This window comes from Neofelis nebulosa, chromosome 2 (assembly GCF_028018385.1).
Source record: "Neofelis nebulosa isolate mNeoNeb1 chromosome 2, mNeoNeb1.pri, whole genome shotgun sequence".
In the NCBI taxonomy this organism is placed as follows: Eukaryota; Metazoa; Chordata; class Mammalia; order Carnivora; family Felidae; genus Neofelis; species Neofelis nebulosa.
In genome coordinates, this window is record NC_080783.1 from 140318552 (window position 1) to 140346540 (window position 27989).

The 27989-nt window shown below is 35.9% G+C and overlaps 1 long non-coding RNA gene across 3 annotated transcripts in view; it reads right to left on the reverse strand.

Moving 5' to 3' along the window:
- LOC131504332 (uncharacterized) overlaps positions 1 to 27552 on the reverse strand; it is a 42107-nt gene extending 14555 nt beyond the window's left edge. The window contains exons 1-3 of one of the 3 annotated variants that reach the window (XR_009257923.1): positions 27312 to 27552; positions 24055 to 24173; positions 6522 to 6581 (exon numbers count right to left, since the gene is read on the reverse strand). This is a non-coding gene — a long non-coding RNA (uncharacterized LOC131504332). Of the gene's footprint in view, positions 1 to 6521; positions 6587 to 8901; positions 9019 to 24054; positions 24174 to 27311 lie in introns of those variants that run through there. The other 2 variants (XR_009257922.1, XR_009257924.1) reach the window with 2 other exon arrangements.
- Between the last annotated feature and the right edge of the window lie 437 nt (positions 27553 to 27989).

The window sequence follows — 27989 nt, forward strand, 5'->3', positions numbered from 1 at the left end:
CTCTTCTTTGTAACTATTTGTCCTGTTAAATGTACCCCATATTCATATTTCCTTACATTTCAAAGGACATTTTGCTGGGGGAGAGGGCAGTGGTGGATAGAGATATGGGCTGGTGATATACAGGATTTTCTTCATCTCTAAAGCCCTTCTGGTTTAGCCCAAGGTCTTACATATATTCAGAATCTTTACTGAGAATTATTTTCTAACTTTTCTTACTTTTGCCTGTCCCAGAATTCATTGTTAACTTAGTACAACATGTGGAAATTTCTCCCAGTTGATTTCCAAGGTCAATCATAACAGTTAAATCTCTGAAATAGCCTGAATATAATGAATACGTATCATCTGCATTGACTTGTTTTGCTGGGTTTTTCTTTTCAGTTAAAGGCTGTTTCTAAATATTATTTTCCTACTACATTATGTGCTTTATATTCAGAGTTTGCCTAAACAGGACATTTGGCTAATGAAGTGAGATAATAGGGAATTAAATGGTTTTCAGTGTGAAGGGAACAACATTATTTACAGGGTATATTGCCGATTAAGGAAAAGAAAAGACTTTTTTTCTTAAAGAAAAAAAAAGACAAGATAATAATTAAGGTCCTTAAACACACAGTCATACAGTCATTCCCAACCTGTGATATGGTGTGATCACGTGGGATTTCCTAATTTAATATCAATCACAAAATTATAGTTCTTTCATATTGAACATGCTGGTATAAAATGGGACTTACACACTGCCTGTCACAATTCCTGACAATTTTCATGTACTTTTAGGTGAAAAGTATGGTTAGTTTGAAAACACATGAGACCCTAAAATCCCATAAATATGTTTTTTTCGGATGGCATTACTTCATCACAGTGCCATCAGCACTGTGAACTATATGACTTTTTTATTTTAAGCACTGGGGATTGACAAAATAGTTTAAAACAATGAGACAGAATCTACAGATATTAAGACAAATTTTTATGTAAATACACTGTGTGCTCCAGGCTACAGTAAAGCTTACTTAACCCTATTAACAAGTTGTTTTACTCTTAAGTATGTAATTTATTGATAATTTTCTGCTTTCTTTAAAAAATAAATTGATAGTTTTCAGTTTTGTACCTGCGTATAGTTTTTTTAAACAACAAAAACAAATTATTCTGTAGTTGAGAATGAAGATTCCAGAAGTCAGAGAAGCATTTTAAGATCATCTAGTTCCAGCATGGCTGAATCTAGTCCGGGTCCTGCTGCTCCCCACTACTTTGCTTCTGGCCAATGTTGCCGATCAGTGGAATTGGACCCTTTTTAATCCAGATGTTCAGGTAGTCAACTGGCAAACCGGTCTGACTTGGCAGACAAGATGGAACAATTTTGCTGATGCTGAAGAGTCCAGCCCCTTTATCTTACAGAGTAAGTGGACATGGGCCCTACACAGTCTGTGAGAGGGCAGAACTGGGACTGGGTCCATTTTGATTTATAAATCCAGTGCTCATCCTCTTTACCAGATGGTTTAGACAATTTAATTTAATGCAGATACTTTAAAATGGCATTTTATTTTTGCATGGCATTATTGGTATAAAATATTACACAGTCATTATCTCAGTAATGTCAGAAGAGAAACAAGAGAAAATAGTCCTCTTATTTCCATGCACAATTAGTGAAAAAAAATGGAGTTGCAAAAAAGCATAAAAATAGTATATAGAAATACTATTTTGTGAATAATTCAAATTACTTCCAGCATTGTTCAATGAACTTTATGTCCTCAGTTGTTTAAAATGGTTGGGGGAGTGGGGAGAGAATGAGAGTCCCATAGTCTTTGAAATGGCAGATTCTTTCTTTAGAGGACTCGGACTTAAACTGATGCTAAGACTGGTTTAATCAGTAATCTGTCATCTGATGATAAATTGATCTGCTGTAGAAAATAGGAGGGGACTAAGAACTAGGAGACAGAGGGAGCCCAGCATTCCTGGTAAACACCACAAGATGGGGAATCTACATTTTCACCTTGTGCTCCATGTCTTTGGGCATAATGTCCCATGCTGGGGAAACAGTAATTAATTAGTGCCTGTCTTCAGTTTTGAGTCAGCTAGAGAGTACATACACACAGAGAACTGTTTATTTTAGCAGTACTTGTTTGTTGTTTCATAAATACCTGTTCCATAGTTTCACCTTCAGGTAGGGACAGTTCAAGGCATAACTGATAAGCAAAGAAATCAGTTTTCAGTGTCACTAGCTTTGTATTGTTACAGTTTTTTCACTATCTGCTGGAGGCCAGCTCCAGCAACCAGGTGTTCCCAAAGGAAGAACGGCGTCGGTGAAAATAAAACAAAACTAAAATAAAAAACTAAAAAATAAAAAACTAAAATAAAAAATAAAACTAAAATAAAAATGGACACAGACAACAGCAGTGTGTTGAACTGGCCGATTTATTGTAGCAAACATGACATTATATATGCTAGTTGATTTCCTTGTAGCATACGTCATCTATGTTTTTCTAACATTACCTAACTTTGAAAATGTTCCTATGTGTAATCAACCTTTAAGAAGTAACATGGCGATTTTCCCCTAGTTTTCCCGCATACCCTTTGATTATTGATTAATTTCTTAACATTATTCCATTATGCATCTGCATTTATCTATAATCTACAAAGCATTTGCTTTGCTGTTCTCGTGAAAGGCCCTCCATTTCTCAACACCTCAAGTGGAACAATTATAGGGACATGACCTCCTAACCACATGAGGCCAGAAGAACAATGTGTTTGCCTCAGTCTGAGGTGCCAGAAAGGGGCTGAAAAGCCTTAGAAACCCATGCCTCATACATTCTCAGAGAGACAATGCACCTAGGAACCAATGAACCATTCTGTACCTTAACCGACTAGGTTCAGTCATCATCTGGAATGCCTCCGGGGGGCCAGGTGGGCCTAGGGATTGAAATCACGTGTGCCCAGAGATACACTCCTTGGTTGCCGGAGTGAGGCTTTCAAATCCATATGTCTCTCCTTTACAGGCCGTCTTTGCTGGCAAATGTATGAGGCTATCCCTCCTATAAGTAGAGGAGTCTCCATAGGGGATGGCAAGGGCTAAATGTAAGGCCACTCAGTTTCTTGTGGAACCTTATTTTCTTCCCTAATGGTTCTTTTCCCAGGGGGCCTGCCGAGGGCAATTCCCCAACAGGCAATACCCCAGGTAGTTTTAAGGCCAAATTACCTAAAAGCGGGAGTACAAGAAGCTTCACTGTCGGTGGTCCACCTTGCAGTCATCAATCCGTCCACAGCCCGGGCCTTGCCACTCAGGCTGGGATAGCTCGGCTTCCAGCAACTATCCTCTGCTCCCCCCACCTTCCATCCCCAGCTTAGTGACACAAACTTCATTTCTCTGAGATATTCTCTGCCATGGACTATTGAGACCTGTATATTAACGCTTGATTTTAGGTAATGATATCTGATAATATCATTAATACTGAAATGTAATCGATTAATAAAATATTATCTTCCACAGGGGTATTTACATTTTGACAGGCAAACAAATCCTTAAATCAAAGAAATCAGAGTTTTTCTGTTTGGTTTGGTGACAGATATTTTGGTGGGATCTTCTCACCAGACTTCTGACACATGCAGGATCCAATCTTATTAGCTGGGCAAGATGGTGAAGTGTAAGCTTAGAGGTTATTGTTATGAAAGTCAAACAGCTTTGATGAGCTTGAGGAAGAAATGACCACAATGAGGGATTGAGTTATAAATGTAGAAATAAACTTTGTCTCCTGAAAAATAATTTTATTTATGACTGATCTTGATGTAAGGAACCCTATGATTTTGTTTTCTGTTTCAAATGGTTGCTGTTCCCTCATGGACCCCATTCTGAGGGGGCAATGTTGTGTCTCTTTTTTGAGATCTCTTCCTTCTGGTAACATGATGCTTAACCCCTTACAAAGACCTTTATGCTTCATCTTCAGGCTGAAACCCTAATCATTGAGTCATGAGAAGGATCATGCATACATGCTGTTTAATAATTGTTCCTTTTTCCCCTTTTCATCCCCACCCAAATGCACTTTATAAACACAAATTATTAAATAAAAATGAACACACATTATCTCTGTGGTCATACCACTATCACAAATTTCTCTAGAACCGGAAGAAACTGCCATTGGGTAATCAGATCATAGTGAAGTGGATTATAAAAAGTGAGTGAAATTGTTAGTGTTTGCAGCAACATATTCTTAAACATATAGTTTGGTGATAGCTATCATAAAATGTTTAAAAGTGAAAGAAACTAGGGAATTAGGCCCTAAGAATAAGATGGGGAAAAAATAGCAAAAGGAACATGACAGTTTAAGTTTTGATGATTGTACGACTCAGAATTCAAATGGGATAAACTCCAGTAGTATTTTGAACTGTAGACGGATGGACAAAGAAAGGACAACAGGCAGATTCCTGTACCCTGCATTTGACAGAAAGGTTGATGAAGTTAAAAAGAAAATAGTGGGATACAGTAAGAGCTACAGAAGAAATATTAGGATGGAATTTTCTAGTTTTCCTCAATGTGAAGGGGAGAGCAACTATGTCTTATGTTTTGAGTGGATGCTACTTACTAAGGTGCTCTTGACGCTGCACTGAGCAATATTGAGTGACCACTGGGTGTGTCTGAATGGCAGAAGACCCGAGGAATATGGAAAACCTTAGCCTGACCTCTGCTCTTGCTGAGCTTTCTAACCTTTCTCACAAAATGTGTGTCCATTATTAGTAATGTATATAAAAGTGCCTTCTACCAAAGAGGGAAGTAGGTCAAGCGCCTAGGAAATGAAACAGGTTTAATACGTCCTGTTTATATTCTTATTACCTCTTTAAGAGCAATATTTGAAAGAAAGATACAGGGGACAATATTTAGTAACACAACTTTAAAAATTAACATAATAAGGAAATGAATCACTAAAGCTGCAAGAAGAGACTTCTGTAAATGAGATGCTACAATGATGTACTTTCCCTCTGGACAGAAGTCTGAGGGGAAAAAAAATAAACTTTTTTTCTAAGCCTAAGCCTTCATAGAACCAAACTCTACAGGTATTTGGAGGCATTATGCCTTGAGATATTTTGACAAGGAAGTGGTGTTTCACTCTCTAGTATAGAAAACTACATTCTTATACACACACACACACACACACACACACACACACACAGGAAAGAAAAAAAATCACACCTCCATTCAGTGCCCAAGTTGTCATCAGAAAGGAAAAGGTTGGGGTTCATTTATCATGTGCATTTCTATGGCTACGGAGATAATTGGGTTGATTCCATCTAGCCTTCACTTCTCTCGCATTTTAATTGAAAAGCCTCCAGAGTGTTAGAAGCACAGAGCTGGCCTGAGACTTGAGGGGTCTTCACTTAGGCAGCAGTGGACCAAAATGACAACCAGTGGACAGACCAAGCAGTCTGTGGGACCAGGGGCCTATTGTGTTACTGCTTGAAACTTATAGGCAAGTGGGTGGGGGTAGTCTGTGCATCCTGTACTTGTGTTTGGTTTGAAAATACTTACAGTCTAGGGGTGCTAGGTGGCTCAGTTGGTTAAGTGTCCGACTTCAGCTCAGGTCATGACCTCTCAGTTTGTGAGTTCGAGCCACTCGTCGGGCTCTGCTCTGACAGCCTGGAGCCTGCTTGGGATTCTGTGTCTCCCTCTCTCTCTGCCCCTCCCCACTCATGCTCTGTCTCTCTCTCTCTCTTGAAAATAAATAAACGTTAAAAAAAGGAAATACTTACAGTCTTCATTTCTGGATACATTTGATTTAACATTTTTATCGTAGCATTTCTGTTAAGGTGAATACCTGACATCAGGTCCGCCATCAGCCTGCAGAATTTAAACTGAGTGTGGCTGCTTAAAATAAAGGACTCAAGGGCAAATGGCATTGAAAGCAGCAGAGAGTATATATAACCAGCCTGGCACTTTTGGGTAGTGTTAAAACAGGCATACATTTAATATTGTTTTCACTTTTCATCATCAAACCCATCCCTATTAAAACTTTGCAGGTTCAGTTGGTCAAGTTTTATGATTGAGTGGACTCTGAGCATGCTCAAGGTATGTGTAGGAAATTAATTTCTAAGCTCTTCTAACTCTGAATCTCTAAGGTTTATTCTATGTGTTGTTTGCATAATGCACTTTTGTACAGCTAAAGCACTACCTATAAAGGGATTATTTTCATATTCAGCACATTAAAAATCCAGCTCAATTCACAGATCCCATTCTGTGTTTATGCCTGAGATAACAGGTGAAAAGTATCTCATTACAAGTGTCCATGAAGCAAACATAAGAATGCGAATGTTTGGGGAGAGAATGTACCCCTACTGAAATTAATTCCCCAGTGGTTTTATTAAAGTCTGCAAATTGCATTATTTTCCCATCATATTTGAAATATTGCCCTCCCTTAATGCCTGCTCTAACCCATGCCATGCCATCTTCCCTGGAGTGTCTAGACATGGTGTCTTAGATTTATGTGTATGATCTCAGTGTGTTACAACATCACTCCTGACTAATGCATTATTACAATACTTACAGATATTCCCAAGTGCCACTGTATTGATTAGAAAATCACCAATCTGCATATGCACACCATCTGTGCTGCGGAGAAGCAAAAAAATGCAGGATGACATTTGCCTGATTCGAGGGAAGATTCAGAAACCACTAATAGAATGAAGAGGGAATTCTCTTTGCAAAGAAGGAATTCAGCTTTTTAGAATAAAAAAAAAGTACATAAAAATTTTTATAGAACTATAAAGTGTAAACCTAGAGTGTTTAAAACTACTCATTTCTCTCTCTTTTCAGGTAGATGGAAAGGCCGGGTCTCAGCATGCAAACAGCATGCTTAACCATTTAGATCCTGAAAATGATACTATATCAGGACCACTGGTGCCATGAAATTGATAAATCTCAGCTCAACTGCCGCAGCCCTTTGGTAGAAAGCTGCCTGTAGTGAGCAGTCCGTTGTGTCTCAGTGGAAAGGCCAAAAGTGTGCCTGCAAAAGATGAATGAGGCACTCACCTACTGGGCTGAAATGCTTTTAAAGGACAGGAATCTGTTTATCTTTGATTGATTGTTCAGTCTGATACTTTCCTTTATAAAGTTTATTGACTACAAGAACATAAATCAAAGAAAAACAAATCACAGGTTCAATTTTGGGGGCATTGACATCCTGCCATCTCTGCAGCAACTGCTCATACAAGTCAAGGGGCAGGAAGAAGGATGCAAGTAACTAGGGGGGAAAAAATCACATGATGGAAATGGCCACTAGCAAAGCTCTACTCTCATGATTCTCCTAACAGCTCTTTAGGTAGTGAATGTCTTGATACATACTACAGTGCCAGGAGTTTAGGCAGCTCCTAGAATGTGAATGGTCAAAAAAAAAAAAAAAAAAAGGATTTTTTAAACAACTAATTGCAAGCGACACTGTCAGATCTGCCATTTTTTAAGGTCCTGTATTATTGATCAATCTGTCTCCAGTCTTACACATTTGAGTGTATGTATTTCACTCTTTCCTATTCTTAAGAAAAAAGATGTAAATACTGAAACAAGAACTACAGTGGCATTTGAGTGAACTGAGAGGATAGCAGCAGGACGCTCTAATCACATGCCTACTCAGTCCTGCCCCATCCCATTGTAGGGAATTCTTGTCTTGCCATCCTTGCCTTTAAGGAGCTCTTGTCTGCCAGGATTATGGGGTAAACTCTAACAATGGTATAACCCAGGTGGATTTGTGCCAGTGACCCTCATGAAGGATCACATTGTGTCTCCTTTTAAACTAAATTTGCAGAGACTAAAATATCTAGAGTCCTCTGTTAGTGCGCCAACATCCAGTTTCCCATTGTGGAGAGTGACGTCATTCTCATTCCCATTGTGGAGAGAACAGCATCCTTCTCAAAATCTGTCCTTTTGAAATATCCCAGACATAAAAAATTTAAAAAAAATTGCATTCTTCATTCCCTAGGCATTTTTCAAAATGGTTGCCTTCTAGTTTTTGCTTTTTAGGGAACCGTTTATGGGATACTTCAGGATTCAGAGCGGTGTTGTCTTTGGGTTTCAGAAGCCTGTCTCTGAACACATTTTCTGTATTTCATGCAAAGTCAGTGGGAGCTAGGGGAAAAGGAGGACATATAAACCAGTCCTCTCCAAGTGGGTGTCTGTCAGAATTTCCACTTGCCACCCCAGACAACAGTAGTCATGGTATTGTAACTGAACCACGAAAAGTAATGCTTGCCACACTGACAGTGGTTGTAGAGAACCGAGGGAAGGAGTTTGTTGCTGGAAAGAGTGTAAAACATGTCCTTACTGCTTCTCTGCAGGAACCCAGAGCACCTCACAAAGCCTTCCCAAGAGCAAATATCACTTTGCAGTGGTCACCACTGGCAGAGCCACTAATGAGGCCTAATTGGAGCGACAGGGTCTGCCTGTGCACATTAGCATCTCTAAGTTATCCCAATTAAGGAACAAGATACAGCAGGGTGGGCATTGTTTGGATACCGGTGCCCTGCTTGGGTGTGTTGCAAGGAACAAGGCCAAAGGCTGAGTGCCTCCAGCCACCCAACGTGTGACCTAATTGCTAATTGATGCACAACCTTGGGTGGCCTGCTGCTTCTTAATGATGTTTGAGACAGTTTGGGGTCCTAAAACAACAAGCTTGTTTTGGAACAAAGCCAACAATTTATCTTCATTTATTGGTGTTTTCACCCTTTCAGGGGGGAAAAAAAAAAGAAATAGACATCGCAGGATGGGAATAAGAAACCGTAAGGAAAAAAGGCCCATTGTGGTTAATAGGTAGAAAGTCTAATAGGTAGAGAGTAAGTCAATGTTAGAGAAGATATTTCTGGAGCATTAAGGGGTAAGGGGAAAATAGAAAAATGTGTAGCACATCATAGTCTAAAGATGAGATCACAACAAGAAACGTTTAAAATTTATAGAATTTATTTCAGAATCCACTGCCTATGAGAAATGAATCCATTCTGGATTCACTATCACATTCCCCACAGTTCACTTTTGGTCTTCACATTTTCAGAGACCTGTGGAATGAGTAGAAAACTTTTAGATGAATTAAAAAGATTGAGAAAGTTGGGCTATTTTTGAAATCATGGAAATGGAGATGGGTTGAAATTTTTTATTCATTATTTATTCATTTAACATGTTTAACCACCTTCTATGCTCCAGATACACAGCTAGATGCTAGCTTATAAGGTGTAGAGAACACTATAATCCCTGACTTCATAGATTTATACATTAGCAGAAAAAAGTCATTAAGTGAAAAGAAAAAATAATAGCTGAATTTTATTAAGTTTCTTAGTACCTCCTAGGCCAGGTGAAGGTGTTGATTTAATCTAGAGGTCACAGGGGTTTCCTGAAAATTGGAGTTGACCTTGACATTGAGGAGGCCTTTCCTCTGGTTCTTGGGATACAACTAATTTATAGTTTCCCTTAAAATCATATAGATTAAGGGGCACCTGGGTGGCCGTCGGTTAAGCAGGTGGTTCTTGATCTTAGCTCAGGTCATGATCTCACAGTTTGTGAGTTCGAACCCCACATTAGGCTCTGCGCTGATGGTGTGGAGCCTGCTTGGGATTCATTCAGTCTCTCCTTCTCTCTGCCTCTCCCTTGCTTGTGTTATCTCTCTTAAAATAAGTCAACTTAAAAAAAATCATATAGATTAATACTTTTACTTTTAAAATCAAGAAGTAACATAAACTTTAATTAAATATGGCATAGTTTAAAAATCCACTGATTTCTACATAATGACTGATTTAAGTGAGGAAAGGCATAGATTGTGGGAAAAAAGGAAGACAGAAAAGAGCAGAAGAGAGATAGAAAGGGAAGGAAGAAAAACAGTGAGGGAAGAAATATAACCATGGTAATGGGAATACCTATCAACAGACATAAAAAGAAGAAAGTGCTTGGCAGATAGATAGGAAAGAAGAAGAAATAGAAGTAAAGGAAGAGATATGGACATGGAAAAAGGCAGTGGGAAGTGCAAAATGTATTGTGGCTTGTGGGGCAATTTCTAGGCTGACATGAACTAATCTGGTCAAATCTTCCTTGTTTTTACATTGTAATTTCTGGAAGTAGTTTCAGCCCCTCATTAACTCATTTCTAAATGCTAAAGGTCAGCCCTTAAACATACTCTTACCATATGATCCAGCAATCATGCTTTTTGATATTTACCTAAAGGAGCTGAAAACTTACATCCACAAAAAACCCTATGCATGAATGTTTATAGTTGGTTTATTGATAATTACCAAAACTTGAGGATGTCCTATTGATAATTACCAAAGCCAGGATGCCCTTTAGTAGGTGAATGGATGAAGAAACTGTGGTACATCTAGATAATGGGATATTATTCATCACTAAGTAGAAATGATCTCTCAAGCCATGAAAAGCCATGGAGGAACCTTAAAATTCATGTTACTAATAAGTGAAAGAAGTCATTTTGAAAAGGCTACATACTGTCTAATTCCAATTAATTCTATAAAAGGCCAAACTATGGAGACAAGAAGATCAGTGGCTGCTGGAGATTAGGGGTAAGGGAAATATGAATGGGTGGGGCACAAATTTGTAGGCAGTGAAAATACTGTGTATTATATCATAATGATGGATACATGGCTTTATAAATTTTTCGAAACCCATAGAATGTGCAACCTAAAGAGTGAGCCCTAATGTAAATTACGAACTCTGGATGATAATGAGATGTCAATATATGTTCATCAGTTGTAACAAATGCACTACTTTTGCTGGGATGTTGATAATGGGGGAGGCTATCCATGTGTGAGGAGGAGATGTATGGAAAATTTCTGTACTTTCTGCAGTTTTTCTGCTCTAAAAAATAAAATCTATTTTTATTTTTTTAAATTTATTTATGGGGAAAGGTTAGAGAGAGGGAGAGAGAATCCCAAGTAGGCTCCCCACTATTAAGCCCTGATGTGGGGCTTGATGAACTGCAAGATCATGGCCTGAATTGAAATCAAGAATTGGGTGCTTAACTGACTGTGCCTCCCAGGCATCCCTGGATCTATTTTTTAAAAAACTAACGACACACACACACACACACACACACATGCATGCACACACCAGGGGTAGGCACACACCGAAGAGAGACCACGTCCAAGGAGAAGGTGGCCAACTGCAAACCAAGAAGAGAGGCTTCAGAAAAAACTAAAGGTGGTAACACCTTGATTTTGAACTTCTAGCCTCCAGAATGGTGAGAAAATAAATTTCTGCTGTTTAAGCCACTTAATCTGTGGCATGTTGTTGTGACAATCTTACCAGACTAACACAAGGGTTATATAACAACCTAGGGAGTTAACTTTAGCACATGCTGCTTCATACTAGGCATTGTTAACTGCCTACTATCAGGACTTATATCTGCTGTGGCTTTTCTTACCAGACTTCTTTCTTCTTAGTGAATTTTATGCTTGGGGTTCCATTACTAATTTTTAAAAATTTGCTTACAATTTTTACTTTTTATTTATTAAAATTTTAACTTAAATATAGAGCCTAGTTCATCTTTAAGCATTTTCCCCTCCCACTCCCCACTCCCCAGTTTCCTCAAGTACATGTGTTTGTTTTGTTTTGTTTTGGTAATTATACAGAAGTGTTACATGCCTGTAGAAAAGTGCAGAGATCACAAATGTATAGTTTGTAAATTTTCACAAAATTTCACTGAAATAACAAGCATTCAGATTCAGAAACGGAACATAATCAGGACCTGTTTCCTTGAGACCTGTTTTAGTCACTTGTCTTTTTTCCTGAGAGTAACCATTTTCTCCTTTCTAATGCCACAGGTAGATTTGAACTTTTGTTTAAAGAGGTCTAGTTTTGAACCTTATGTAAGTGGAATTATACAGTATATACTTCTATGTGTAGTTTTTTAGGTCAACATTATGTTGGTGAGATTTGCATAATGCTACATTTGGCTGCAGTTCGTTTGTTGTCACTGGAGTATAGAATTCCATTTTATGAATATGTAATAATTCATCCATTCTACTCTTGACAGTTTTTTGGGATTTTTTCAGTTTATGGCTATTATGAATGGTACTTCTATGAAAATTACACAAATTGCTAGGTCATTAAGTACATGCATTCTGTTTTAAATGATACTGCTAAACAGTTTTCCAAAAGATTTTACCACTCCTCAATTTATACCAGCATTGTGTGAGAGTTTTAGTTGATCCAAATTCTGCTAATAACTTGGTTCTGACAGCCTTTTTTATTTTAGCCATTCTGGTGTTGTATACTTGTTAATTGTGGTTTTAATTTTGCATTTTCCTGATAATCCAAGTTGAGCACATTTTGTATGTCATTTCATTTTGAGACCTATCTGTTCAGTTTTTCCCAATTAAAAAATTTTTTTTTACATTTATTTATTTTTGAGAGACAGAGAGAGACAGAGTGTGAGCAGGGGAGGGGCAGAGAGAGAGGGAGACAGAATCAGAAGCAGGCTTCAGACTCTGAGCTGTCAGCACAGAGTCCAATGCGGGGCTCAAACCCACGAACCATGAGATCATGACCTGAGCCGAAGTCGGACACTTAACCGACTGAGCCACCCAGGTGCCCCAAGTATTTCCCAATTTTAAAAATCGGTTGTCTACCTTTATTTTATTGATTTGTTGGGAGATCTTTATATATTGTGAATAGGAATTCATGACATTGAAATAACTATTACTACTATTTTTGTTTTTTATTGTCCTTAATGTTGCCTTTTGACAATTTGAAGTTTTCAATCCTAATGTCCATTTCACCCATTTTTCTTCTTTTTTATCCTTTCTAAGAAAATTATTCTCACCCCAACTCATTAAGATATTCTGCGTTTTCTTCTAAAAGGTATTATACATTTGTTCATTCATTCATTTAAATTTTACTTTTATCTTTCAATCTAGATTCTAATCATTCTGGATTTTGTGTGTGTGTGTGTGTGTGTGTGTGTGTGTGTGTGTGTGTGTGTATGTGGTATGAGGAAGGGGGTGAAAGATTTCTTTTTTGTCAAATGGATCTCCAATTGGCCCAGGACCATTTATTAGAAAAATAAATTCCTGACCCCTCTGTACTGCAGCATCATTGATTTTCACTTTTATTATAGTTAAATGTAGATATTTTTCTGGATTTGTTATTTTATTCTTTATGTCTGTTTTTTTCTTTTTTTAGTGCCAATACATCATAAGTTTAACATCTGATAGTGTAAGTTCTCCACCTTTGTTCCTTTTCTTCAAGATACCATGGCAATTTTAGACCTTTGTATATCCATATAAATATTAGAATTATCTTGTCACCTTCCACAAAACAACATGTTGGAATTTTAGTTGGATTTGCAATGAATCTATTGATCAAGTAAAGGATTGTTGTCTTTAAAACATTTAGCTCTTCAACTCACAAATATGATTTATCTTTCATTTATTTAGGTCTTCTTTACTCTTTTTCAATAGAATTTTATAGTTTCCTCTGTAGAGGTCTGGCACACCAGTTATTAGATTGATTCATAATTTCTGGCTTTTATGCTTTTAGAAATTATACTTTAAAAAATTTTTATCTTCTGATAGTTTGTTGTTAGTGTGTAGTTATATAAATTTTGCATTTTAGCCTGTGTACAGTGACCTGCCAAATTCACTTCTTATGGTTTGTAGATTCTTTTGGATCTTTTTTATACACAGTCATGTCCTCCCAGAACAATGAAATTTTATTTTTTTCTAAATCTAATACCTTTAATTTTATTTTCTTGCCTTATTTCACTGGTTAGGACCCCCCAGTGTGATATTGAAGAAATATGGTGATATTCAGCATCTCATTTTATGACTGTTTTCAGGGGAAAAGTTTTTAATAATTCATCATTTCAATTTTCTGTATTTTTTTTGTGGAAACTATTAGATTAAGAGGGGACTATTCTATTTCTAATTTGTAACTTTTTAAACAATAAATAGCTATTCACTTCTATCAAATGCTTTTTCTATATGTATTGAGATGTTCACATACTCTATCTTTTTATCCTCTTAAAAAGGTGAGTTCTGTTTATGGTTTTTTAAATGTTAAATCCACACTCCCATCCCTGGTTGGGATGAATGATCCTTTCTATATATTGCTGGATTCAATTAGTTAATAATTTGCTTAAGAATCTTTTGTAACTATGTTACTAGAGAGATTGGCATGCATTTTTCTTTCTTGCTAACATTATTGTGAGATTTTATTATCAGTGTAATCTTGTTTCATGAAATGATCTGCTAAGTATTTTGTTTTTCTGTTTCCTGGAAGAGTTTGTATGAGACTATGTTGGCTTTTCTCCATTCCTTTTAAAATTTGACATCTGTTGCCCCTATCCCTGAGCACACACATGCACACATTGTCATTGTGGTGTGATTATGAACTTCAATGTTGATATGGTTGACACGGTACTTGTACTACCTCACTATCACCCCAGGTTTGTTTCTCTAGCTTAGTATAAATCAATGAATGCAAATAAGTTTTGGCCATAAGAAAGATTTTGTGCAACATTACACCCTAGACATATTCAAGCATAGTGCTGCTTTCTTTGGATTCATTGGTATTTTAATCAATACCTATAATTCAGCACATTTCTATCTTGTATTGATCTTGACTTTCTAATGTATGCTGATCTTTTTATGGCTGGATTGAATGTTTCTTGAGAGCTGAAGCAATAATACATCTTCTGTTTAAAGTATAATATACATATAGTAGAAGTCCCCTATTTGTCTCCTCAGTGATTATTACAATTGTAAATTTGGTCTTCATCTTTCACATTCATGTTTTTATGTGTTAATTATATTTGTGTATATAAAAAGGGAATGTAGAATCTTGGTTTTTATAGTTTCAAATGTATTAAAAATGGTATCATGCTATGCATATTATTCTATTAAGGCAATTTGATTTTTCCTTCCAATTGTATTAATAAGTATAACCCCTATCTGACTGCATTGGACCACTTACTCTGCCACCACAATAGTCCAAACTATAATCATATTTCATTTGTAATATTTAAACAGTCTTGTAAATAAATGGTCATCCTTCTGCTTTTGCTTCCTACCTCTATAGTTTTGGGGGTTTTTGTTATTTATTTTTGAGAGAGAGAGAGAGAGAGAGAGAAAGAGAGAGAGAGAGAGCACAAGTGAGCAGGGGAGGGGCAGAGACAAAGGGAGAGAGAATCCCCAGAAAGCCCCGTATTGTCAGCACATGCTCAATTTCAGGGATGGCTCCATCTCAGGAATGTGAGATCATGACCTGGGCTGAAACCAAGAGCTGGACAATTAATCCACTGCACCCCTCAGGCAGTCCTGTTGTTGTTGTTGTTTTAACTTAGAAGCTTTATGGTGCTTTTATAAGTAGAATTAGATAATTTCCTAATCCTCCAAAGACTCCTTCCTCTTTTATTCACAATCTAGGAGCTCTTACTCTATGACCCTCTTGATTACTCTCTTCCTTACTCACTCTGCCTGAGCCACATGGCCTCCTTGTTTCTTAAACCTCCGTATTCGGCCTTCCCACTTCCTGTTCTTTTTGCCTATAACTTGTTTTCCCCAGATGAACACATGGCTCACTTGCTTAAGTATTCCATGTGTTTCTTTCTCAGTGAAGCTGCCTTTGGCCAGTCTATTTATGATTGTAACTCCCCTGGTCCCTCACCTACTCTGTCTAGCTAGCACTCCCTGTCTTGCTTTCCCATCCTTGCCATTATCTGACTAGATAGTTTTAGAATCACATGTATTTGTTGACATTTTGTTTGTTGATTGGGTGTTTCCTCCTCCAAGGGAATATTGAGTCTTGTAAGAGCAGAGGTTTTTGTTTTGTTGACACTATATCCCAAGCACCTAAAATGATGCCTGCAATATAATAACTTTTCAATAAATACTAATTGACAGGATATTCACAGAACGTATTCTGTAGCTTGTTTTATTTCTTCAACTTCACATTTTTGATGTACCTGAAGGTACACGTAAATCCATTCATTTTAACTGATGATGTATATTATTACATTGTATGAATATACCAGAGTTCATTACTCTGTTTTCATTTTGATAGACATTTCATTTATTTGAAAACTATCCCTCTGTACATTTTTAAGTTAATGCTTTTTTTTTGTTTGTTTTTGAGTTCAAGGTAAGAATTACAAAGGATACATGTTTCAGCATATTCTATGTTGCATTTATGCTTTAAATATATTTTGGTCAAAACCTTGGAGCAGATTTGGCTAATCTGATTTATGGGAAATGTTTATCATTTAACTAAAAGGGCAAACCAGTCTTCATTGTCAAAACAAACACTTATCAGACTTACTTTCTGTCAGAAATATATGACTTTATTTTTCAATTCAAATATGAGTGCTTTATACTCATCTCTATGACAACCAATTCACTTTTGAATTCTAAGATAGATGGAAAGAAAGAAGGATAAAAAGATAAAGACATGGGCCATGACTGTTTTTGTCACTTGGATTAAATAAGGCCCTACTCCCTTCAGTATTTTTTAACCATTCTTACTGTTTGCAGTCCTTGGACTTTCTCTTTTGAGCTGTGCATTCTTGAAATATCTCTTTGCCACCGAGAGATTTTTTTAGACCTGGGGCAATCCACCATTGGATTGGATCTCAACTCAAAGATGAGATCTCTCTGTCTCTCAGAGAGATCTACCTGGATCTACCTATGCCTGCATATCATTGTATGAACATCATTGTATACCCCCAGCTGTGTTAATACACCATTAGGAAGAAAACTGCTCCAACTATATATACTTTGAGGTGAATACTTAGATTGAAAGGTAGGGTGCATCCTCAACTCTATTAAATGGTTTGTTTTTTTTTTTTAATTTTTTTTTTTAACGTTTTATTTATTTTTGAGACAGGGAGAGACAGAGCATGAACAGGGGAGGGTCAGAGAGAGGGAGACACAGAATCTGAAACAGGCTCCAGTCTCTGAGCTGTCAGCACAGAGCCTGACGAGGGGCTCGAACTCACGGACTGCGAGATCATGACCTGAGCTGAAGTCGGCCGCTTAACCGACTGAGCCACCCAGGCGCCCCAACTCTATTAAATGTTTTTAAGCAGATTTCCAGCATGTTTGATCTAATTTTCACTCTATAATTAGAGCATGAGAATCACCATTGTTCCACCTCCCCTTCTACAATGTCAAATTTTAAAATTTTAAATCACATGGTGTATCTGAAATTTTATCACATTGAAATTTAAATATGTATTTCCATCATGATTATGACATTGAGTTTCTCTGTAATAAGTATATGGCCATTAAGATTCCCTGTTCTGTGAATTGACAGTTCATATTCTTTGCCAATTTTTCTTTTAGATTACATGCTTTTTACTTATTGATTTATTGAGTGTTTTATATGTCCTCAATGTTAATCTGCATATTTTGCACATATTGCAAAAACTTTCTCCCAAACTATGGCTCTCTTCTTTTTTCAAGAAAACCTTTAAATTAAAACAGTTTTAGATTTACAAAAAAGTTGCAAAGGTAGTACAGAAAATTCCTGTATACCCCACACCCAGTTTCACCTATTAATTAATAACTGACATTAGTGTGGTACACTTATCATAATTAATGAACCAATATCATATAGTATTATTAAGTAAAATCCATACTTTATTCAAATTTCCTTACTTAATGTCCTCCCCTACCCCCACCCCATTCCAGGATTCCATCCAGGATATCACATTAATTTAGTCATCATATCTCTTAAGGCTTCTCTTGGCTATGACAGTTTCTCAATTTTCCCTTGTTTTTGATGACCTTAATAATTTGAGGAATACTGATCAAGTATTCCTCAGTTGGAATTTGTATGATATTATTCTCATGGTTATTCTGAGGTTGAGGGTTTTAGGGAGGAAAATCACAGATGAAAAGTGACATTCTAATCACATCAGATGAAGGGTACATACTATCAACATGACTTATTTACTGTTGATATTAACATCAGTCACCTGAGGTTGTTTGTTTGTCAGGTTTCTGCATTGTAAAGTAATTCATTTTTTCCCTTTTCCATATTTTACTCTTTGGAAGAAAGTCACTATAGGCAGTCCACACTTAAGTAGTGGGAAGCTCTATTCCACCCCCTTGGAGATGAAATGTTACATAAATTATTTGGAATTCTTTTTCATAAGAGATTTGTCTATTCTGTCCCATTTATTCAATCATTTATTTATAGCAGTATGGAGTTATAGATATTTATTTTATACTTCAGATTATAATCCAATGATACTCTATTTATTTTGTTTCTCAAATTGTTCCAACTTTGACTATGACTATTTTTTTTACTTTATCTGAAGATTTTTTTCTAAACATTTGAAGAAAAATGTTAATATTTTCCTTTATGGCTCATTGTACTTTGTGTCATGTTTAAGAAATTCTACTCAGTCTTATCTTCTTTTAAAAATGTAATGTTTTGGGGCGCCTGGGTGGCGCAGTCGGTTAAGCATCCGACTTCAGCCAGGTCACGATCTCGCGGTCCGTGAGTTCGAGCCCCGCGTCGGGCTCTGGGCTGATGGCTCGGAGCCTGGAGCCTGTTTCCGATTCTGTGTCTCCCTCTCTCTCTGCCCCTCCCCCGTTCATGCTCTGTCTCTCTCTGTCGCAAAAATAAATAAAAAAAAAAAAAAAAAAAAAAAAAGTTGAAAAAAAAAATGTAATGTTTTGCAAAGTCAAATACAAATTAGGAAATCACTAATTTCAGCTTGAACTTTTGTGTACAATGTGAGGCAGGGATCCAATTTCTATTTTTTTTTTTTTTGCATAATTGACCAATTTTCCCTATATCATTTATTTAACAGACTCTCCTTTTTTTACTTATTTGTAATGTCACCACAGATAAATATTAAGTTTTGTATGTACATGGGTCTGTTTCTGGGCTTTTTTTTCCTTTTCAGTTTGTCTATTGGTCTATCATTGCATCAATATTATATTCTTAATTATTATGGAAGTGTAATAAATTTGTTTACAATGAACAACTACCCATACTTCGTTCTTCTTTAGAATTGTCTTAGCAATTCTTGGTCTTTTTCTTACGTATATACATTTTAGCATTAGTTTGTCACATTCCTCAAGATATTTTTTTAAGAAATTGATTTAAAAATTACTCATTTTTTTAAATGAAATCTTTTATTTCTATTAAATATTCTCATTTATCATGACTATGTATAGGAATGCTTTTGAATTTTGTATATGGACCTTATATGCAGGATTCTTGACACTACATATTAGTCTGTTGATTAATTTATCCAGAATTATCTGTGTATGCAACCATAATATTTATAAATAATGGCAATTTTGTCTCTTCCATTTTAATGTATGTATAGTATTTGTTTTTCTTATTTTGTTGCATTAATTAGGATTTCCAGTACAATATTCACCTGTGGTACTTAATTTTCAAATGCTTGGGGATTTTAAAGATAACTTTCCATTATTCATTTCTAAATTAATTCTATCATGACAAGAGAACATAATCTGTGTTTTACTCCTTTAATAATTGAGACTACTTTATAACCCAGCATATATTCTATCTTTGGGAATATTCCATGTGTACTTGAAAAGAATCTGTACTTACCAGCTGCTGGTATAGTGTTCTGTGAATGTTAGGTAAGTTGGTTGATAATGTTTTAAAATCATGTATATGTTTCTATTGATTTTCTGTTTGTCTTACTAATTATGAGTCAGAATGTTGAAATGTTCAATTGCAATGTGGATTTATTTATTTCTTCCTTAGGTCGTGTCAGGCTTTCTTACAGGTATTTGAAGCTTTGTGTCTGAATATATACACAGGATTGTTATGTCTTTCTTATCATTATGAAATGTCTCTATCTCTGATAACATTTCTTATTCTAAAGCCCACATTGATATTAATGTAGCCATGCTAGCTCTCTTATGGTGAGTGTTTGCATGGTAAATCTCTTTGCATCTATATTTATATCTATATCTGCCTATGTCTATACTTAAAGTCAGGTTCTAATATTATTATTGATGAGTGGGTCTTGCTTCTTTGTATGTCTGATAATCTCTTCCTTTTAATTACAATGTTTTTTCCTTTTACACTTAGTGGAAGTATGATTGGTGTGGCTAGGTTTAAATATGCAAACTTATTTTTTTCTATTTTTCTATTTGTTCTACTTATATTTTTATTCTTCTGTTTTCTTTTTATCTTTTTCTGCCTTTTGTTTTTGTTTAACTATTTTTATGAATCTCTTTTATTTTCACTGTTGGGTTATCACCTTATACCTCTATGTTTTATACTTTTAGTAGTTGCTAAGATTTAAAAGTTGCATGTTTAGTTAGTTACAGTCTACCTTCAAATATGATACTTCATTATAAGGAATGTAGAAACCTTATAATAGTTTACTATCATTTCCCTCCCATATCCTTTATGCCTGTTGTTACCATATTTTTTCTACATATGTTAAGTATCCCACAAAACATTATAATTTCTGATTTAATTAGTTAGTTATGCTCTGAATAAAATTTTTTAAAATGTTTTTTAAAGTTTATTTATTTTAAAGGAGACAGAATGAGTGGGGGAGGGACAGAGAGAGAGGGAGAGAGCGAGAATACCAAGCAGGCTCAGTGCTGGCATTGAGGAGCTTGATGTGGGACTCAAACCCACGAACTATGAGGTCATGACCTGAGCTGAAACCAAGAGTCAGATGCTTAACAGACTGAGAGAACTCTCAGGGTACCTTATTTAATCTTCATTTTTCAAATATTATATTCACAGTTACTTATTTTTTTCTTTCTTTAATGTTTATTATTTATTTTGAGAGAGAGAGAGAGCTAACACATGAGCTCCACACATGTGGAGAGAGAGGAAGAGAATCCCAAGCAGGCTCCATGCTCAGTGTGGAGTGCAGCATGGGGCTCGATCTCATGACTGTGAGATCATGACCTGAACCAATATCAAGAGTCAGACATTTAATCCACTGAGCCACCCAGGCACCCCTGATTATTTTTTCTTTAGCAGTTTAAAGATTACATTCCATTGTCTACTCCTGGATCACTGATATTCTGATAAGAAATCTGTTGCCATTTTTTTCCCTCTCTGTATATAATGTATCTTTTTTATTAGCCTTTTAAAGAGTTTCTCCTTATCAGTAGTTTTGAGGAATTTGATTATGTGTGCCTCAGTGTATTTTTGTTTTTGTTCATTCTTCTTAGACCTTAAATGTTTCTTGGATCTATAAGTCGATCTTGTCATTAAAGTTGAAAAAAAAAATTAGTCACCACTCCTTCAAGTATTTTTTCTGTCCTCATATTTTCCTTTTCTTTGGCAACTTCAATTATACATATGTTTGAGGACTTGATATTGTCTCATTGGTTACTGAGGTTCTGTGTTTGTTGTTATTCTTGTTGAGATTTTTTTTTTCCAGTTTGAGTTTCATTTGAAGAGTTTCTAATGCTATTTTGTGATTCACTGTTTTTTTTTCTCTGCATTATCTATTGTGCTATTGACACTATTTAGTGAGATTTTAATCTCGGTTATTTATTTATACTCCATCTGTAGTAGCTCCAATTTGGGTCTTCAAATCCCCTATTCTCCATTTTATGTTGATGTTTTTCTTTAATTCTTTGGGCATACTCACCAACATCTTTTTGGCTACTTCCATTATTTCTGTCATTTCTGATTATGCTTTTATCAATTGATGTCTTTCCTGATTATAAGTCAGTTTTTCCTGTTACTTCTTATAGTAATGAAACATTGTGAATCTCACATTTGTAAGCACTGGATCTGAGTCTTTTTTTTAAGGATTTTTGGTAGGTAGAGAGTAGGATTTATTCTAGGCCAAATTTAGTCCTGCTAATAAGTTGTCAGCCTTCTGAGTTCTTTAATGAATGTCCCATATAGTCAGTGAAATCTCCCCAACCTGGTTTGTTGAGATTTGAATGATTTCCTGCTTTATGTGACCTCTGAGAATCAGAGATTCATTTGTTTTGTAGCTATCCTATAATTGTTCTTTTTCTAAAAGTTGCTTTTTGCTTGGCTTCATAGAGTTTCTAATAGGTGTGTGTAGATTCGTATCTATTAACATACTAAGGGGGACTCTGTGCAGATTTCTGAAGCACTTTCTATGTATCTCCCTCCTTTTCTATACTCTCCCTTGAAAATTCTAGTGTCCTTGGCCTTACCAAAAGCTGATTCCTGTTCTCATTTTGGTAAGACTTCTGTTGTTTTCCCTGCACCATAGCCTGGAGAATGCCTCCAAGTAGAAACCTGGGGTCATTATAAAGCATTAAGTTTCTAAAAACTGTTATATATATATATATTTTTTTTTCTTTCAGTTTTCTAGTTGTTTTATAATGAGAGTAAGTTTGTACCTACCTCCTCTTTCATGGTCAGAAGTGGAAGACCACCTTGTATAGTTTTAAATTAATTTTTGTTGTTTTTATTAATATTGCTCTCATTACCATTTAGATACAGTTTTCTCATTGCAGTCATAGTTTGGATTTGATAATTGTTAATAAAAGAGGTTAGTTTTAAGGAAGAAGGCAGAAGGGGAAAGGATCAAACCATCTTAATCCCATTTCATTGAGAGAGTCAACACTCCGAGAACCGTCATCAGCAGACTTCAGCCTAGGTCTCTTTGGATTTGGGTTATATGGCTTTTCACAACTGCAAAAGAGGCAGGTAGAGGGAGGGCAATAGGATTGTTATGAGTGGCATAGATTATGATCCATTCACACTGCCACCACACACCAGATTGGGGTTCCATTAAGCTAACGAAAGGGAAAACAAATATTGGATAGGCAGGAAGCCAAGTTTGTCTTATCAGTGAATTCTTTTTTCTTTAACTGCTTTATTGAGGTTTAATTGACACACAGACTATATGCCATATTTAAGGTGTGTGATTTAATAAGTTTTGACATATGTTTAACTAATGAAACCATTACCACAACCAAAACAGCAAACATGTCCATCATTTCAAAAGCTTTCTTGTGCAACTTTTCATTCCTTTTTCCTGCCTCTTGACTATCCCCAGGAAACCAATGATGTACATTCTATCAACATAGATCAGCTTATGTTTTCTTGAATTTACACAGGTATGTACAATTTACACAGCATGTACTCTTACCTGATTTCTTCTGCTCAGCATAATTTGGAGGTTCACCCAGGTTTTTGTGTGTATCAATAATTTATTTCTTTTTGCTGATAATTATGTTTTGTTATATGGATATACCATACTTCTACCATTCACTAATTGATGGACATTTGCATTTTTGGCTATTACAAGTAAAGCTGCTATGAACGTTTTTGTGCAAAAACAAAGAAAAAAGAAGTAAGTTTTAGCTAAAAATCTGAATGTGTTTTTGTCAGGTTTTTTTTTTTTTCCTATTGTGGGATTGTGAGTAAACCTTCCAAGACTCTTGTCTAGGGAGGCTTAATAATGTCTCTTTGGGGTACATATTAGCTATTTTCCAAGCTTCCCTTTTAATTGAATGTCTACTATAGTTTTTACTAATTGAATCGTCATGTAGTTTTTACTCTAATTCTAACTTCCAGAATGAGAAAATTGAGAATTAAGTGAGAGATGATATTTTACATCTGTCCTTTATTATATTCTGCCAAAGATCTAAACACAAATGTAGCTTTAGTTTTGTAGTTGGTATTAGAATTTAGGCACCAAATAGTGCCTCAGTGTCTGCAGAGATGCTCCCTGTCTATCCCTCCAAATGTTTAAGTTTTCTTTTGCCTTGTAGAATGTTGAATAAAAAAAATTCTGGAGTTTCAGTTTTTCCCCAGTAGAAACCGTAGTTTAGTTTAACTATTTCAAATAAACATCCCAAGAGACTAAAAACTATTTTAAATAGATGACAATACCTTGTGGCATCACCTCATGCTAGTACAATATAAATGAATACTATCTTTCATAGACAAAAATCTATTTTAAAATTCTATCTGAAAAGAGCTGAGGGAGAATTGTAAACATGAGATCATTCTGTTATTTTCCTAACCATTTAAAAAGTATTCTTTTTTAGATCTACTTTATTTAGGCTCTGAAATAATTTTAAAGAGTGTACATAGTTTTGTTTTCAAAGGTCATGAGCAAGTATAAATATACCCACATTGAGACAAGAGAAAGCTTTCAATCATGCGTAGTTGTGATATCTCTCATGCCACACCATCTTTCTCTAAGGTGGGAAACTAAAGTGTACCTAAAAAATTTCAAGTAGCTGCACATTTCCTGGAAAAGAAGGAAATAGGAAATATCTAAGTTAGATTGTATTCACACATGAATAGGTGAAACCTTATTTGTGTTGGAAGATGGGAATGAATGCTTTTGGATGTTTTCTGGACTTGATAGCATAAGTCAGTTTTCATTTTGAGAGCTCATATTCATTTGACTTCATCTCTCAGATCCCTTTAGTACAAAAGCCATGGTCCATCATGATCTCAGTAAAAGCATAATAATAATGATAATGATAATAACAGTAAGTTGAAACAAAAACTCCACACACAAAAATAGTAATAAAAACAGACAAAACAAACAAAAACTAACAGAAAATACATGGAGAAGCAAGCAGGTCAGACATCTGAAATAATTTTCCAAATTAAATTACAGATTTCTTTTGACCCCCATAATATATTTTTAGTTTTATAATGTGGATTACTAATGAGTTTTTGGCTTGGTCTGTGATTTTGGATGATGGTGACAGTAAGAGGAGTGCTCAGAAGCAGTATAGGTTTATTTATGTGAATATATAAAAGTGTATTGTGATGGAGAATCCTTAATTTAGAGTAGCATAAAGAATTTGAAGATTACTTCAAAGGGCATTCAAAAACCATGTATTTGAAATCCATGATAAGAAAGTATGTACTTTTTGAAGGGGCAAAGTTTTCAGGTAAAGTTTTTACTACTCAGATTTTCACTGAGAGGTATTTAAAAGTTTGATGGCAGAAAATGTGCAAACTAGAGATATGTTCGTTCACTTGGTCCTCTACATTTGGACTAAAGGTAGTATGAGCTGCTTTCATATTTGGTTGAAATGTCTTGAGAAAGCAAACATTTTTGAGAGAGCTGCTTATCTGCTGCTTATTTTAACGAGCCTGACCCTCCTGTGATAGTTCGGCTTTTAATTTCTTCTGAAGGGTACTTCATTCCCATACTTTTACCAGTCCTTATGAATCCTCCCAGTCTCAGGACACTAGATGGATCAAAAAACCAACTCTGCGTGAGACTCCTCTCATTATATAATAAAATGATGGTCACTGTGATTATACTATACTTGTAGGAGGATTAGGAAGACTTAGTTGTTTGTATTATGGTGTACCTTAGAGTTCTAAAATTGGAACACAGAGTCAGCCTAAAGCCAAGATCAACTATTTTTAAAGCTATGAATTATTTTACTGAAGAAAGGTAATACATAATCATTGTGATGAGGAAGTGTGGATGGGGCAAGCTGAGAGCAAAATACAGGGTGATATGCCCACGCCACCCCCCCCCCCCCGCCCCAGGTAGAATATGTATAATATATCTCAGACATCCTGGCTACCCAAAAACAAAGGAAAATGGTTTAAGTCCTCCCCATGGTAATGTGGGAAACTAAGGCAAATGAAAAACTAAATTCCCTTACCACCTGCAGCCCATTGACAAGTCCTTGATATGAGCACAGTGACCTCCCTCTAGGAGCTCAGCTGCCTAGATGATGACACTTTGCTAGGGGCAAAAGAGAATCTTAGCTTAACATTATCCTGACCCCTCAGGAACCTGTAAGTCTACTTTAATATATAAAAACTCTTTTGGAAACTTTTTTTTTTATCTCACCCCCCCCCCAAGATATATGCTGGCAGTCATACTCCAAGTTTATGGCCCCCTGATATACATTGGGAGGGTCTTATGACTGAGGTTTTACTGAACAGTAATAAATGTTGTTTTGCTAGCAACAGCTAGCCCCTCAAGATTCTGAAATCTTGCTTCCAAAATTCCTTAGAGACTTATTCTATCCCTGACCCCCTCCTAACCTGAGAGTATACAATGAGTTACCCTTCACGACCCCAGTGCAGCTCTTCCTGCCCATGGGTCTTGTCCCACGTGCTTTAATAAAATCACTTTTTTGCACCAAAGACATCTTCAAGAGTTCTTTCTTGGCCGTTGGCTCCAAACCACCCACCATCACCCCAAAACTTCATCAATTGAAGAAGATGAAGAAAATATGGAAATCCAGTGTTAACTCTTTCTGTCCCATCTAACCTGTCTTTTTCCAAGTAAGACATGATGGTGTGCAGGCTATCCAGTTATCCTTTCTTATTGAGTCTTTTAGATTTTATGGAATCTCTGAAATGACTGTTGGGTATCAGATGTGACAGACTTCAGATCGGGTGAATCTGGAACTTCGTCAGTAGTCTCCAATAAAAACGAGACCTTTCCCTGCAAACAGTTCCTTGAACCTTAAATGTAACTTGAGAGGGAAACGAACAAACAAACAAAAAGTTATCCAGAGTAGATGAAAATAGACAAACCCTAGGGTATACATTTTTGTAAGATTCCATGATTAAAATTTTCTAAGGTATATTGGACTTTGTTTTGTTATTACCATTTGACATTGGAATATGTAGTCAATTTTGGATGGCAATTTCAATTCATTGGCAAAGAGAAAATATTTGGAGGACAATTCCATATTTCTAATACCATAATTTTTAATGCATTTTCAATGATATTATATGGAACTTTAATCTGATGCTTAAGGTATTGCATTTTATGTCCTTTTAAGTTATTATAAACAAGAAAAAGGAAAATTGTCCTAAGCAAAAAAACAAAAAACAAAAAACTACATGATAAGATATGCAGAGCATGCACTGTGCTTCTGTTCTAGAAGCAATTTGGAATTCCCTTTGTTGAAAAACTATTCATTTAGTTTCTTAGTTTGTTTGTTAAAGGACAGCTAAGTATGAATTATAAAAAGAAACTTTCCATACCGCTTGCAAGTTTTACCCACTTTGAGTATGGTTACAAAAACTGAGAGCATGCTAAAGAGAAGAAAAAATTCAACACTTTCTAGTTAACATGTAATTTGACTTCAATGTGAATTTTTGATATGAAGGAAATTAACATTGATTACCAAATTCTCAACAATTAAGAACAGTGTGAGAAAAAGACATTCCATTCCTAAATATTCGGGATGAAAATGTCCTCTACAGAGTCTTCCTTTAGTAGCTGTCAATTTATACAGACCATTTCTGTGGCCCAGTTCACATGTCAGTTCCAGTAAGGGAGGTAGTAATGCTTTATAAAAAGTAACTGGGGTGTTTTGCTGCATTGGGAAGCCACTTTTAAACTGGCATCAGCAAAACCTCACCAAACCTTGTTGCTGGGAGATCTTACCTAAATGACTGCATTTCCCAATTGAGATTGGTTGTGATGATAGATGGTGGTGATGATGTGGTCAAAGATGAGACTAGGAACCCATGGTCTGGTCTTACAAGGGGGTAACAACAGAGTGTGTTCCCTTTGCTTCTGCCCCATGCAGTAAAAATGCAAGTTCATCAGGCAGAGCCCCAGAAGGTAGGCTGGCAGGTCATATTGTTATGGTTCCTTTCTGTATTTGTATTTGTTACGGACTATAAACCATGATGATGTAATAAAGGGCTGGGGGCATGAATTCCTATTGGCTGTGCAGTGCTGTTTCATGGAGGGGCAAGTCCAACTGTAATGAATTCAGACGACATAATGATTTCAGTTTCACTGCATTGCTCAGCTCTCTGGGAACCTGCAAACGATAAGTGGTTGGGCACCTATCATAAATCCAGACATACATACAACATGAAAATAGCTGGTGAAGCTTGAAATCAATGCAGAATATTAGACCAATAAAATGTTGATCATACTATTTAGTAAAGATATTAACTAGAAAAAGTTGATAAAATAGTTTTCTAGAAAAGATAAAACTTATCAGATATCTCTCTTTGTGTTTATTTGTATATTCATGAATATAAAATGCCATTGGTTCCTCATCTTTAATACATAGGGGATTTATATAGCATACTGCCTCAATAAAATTTC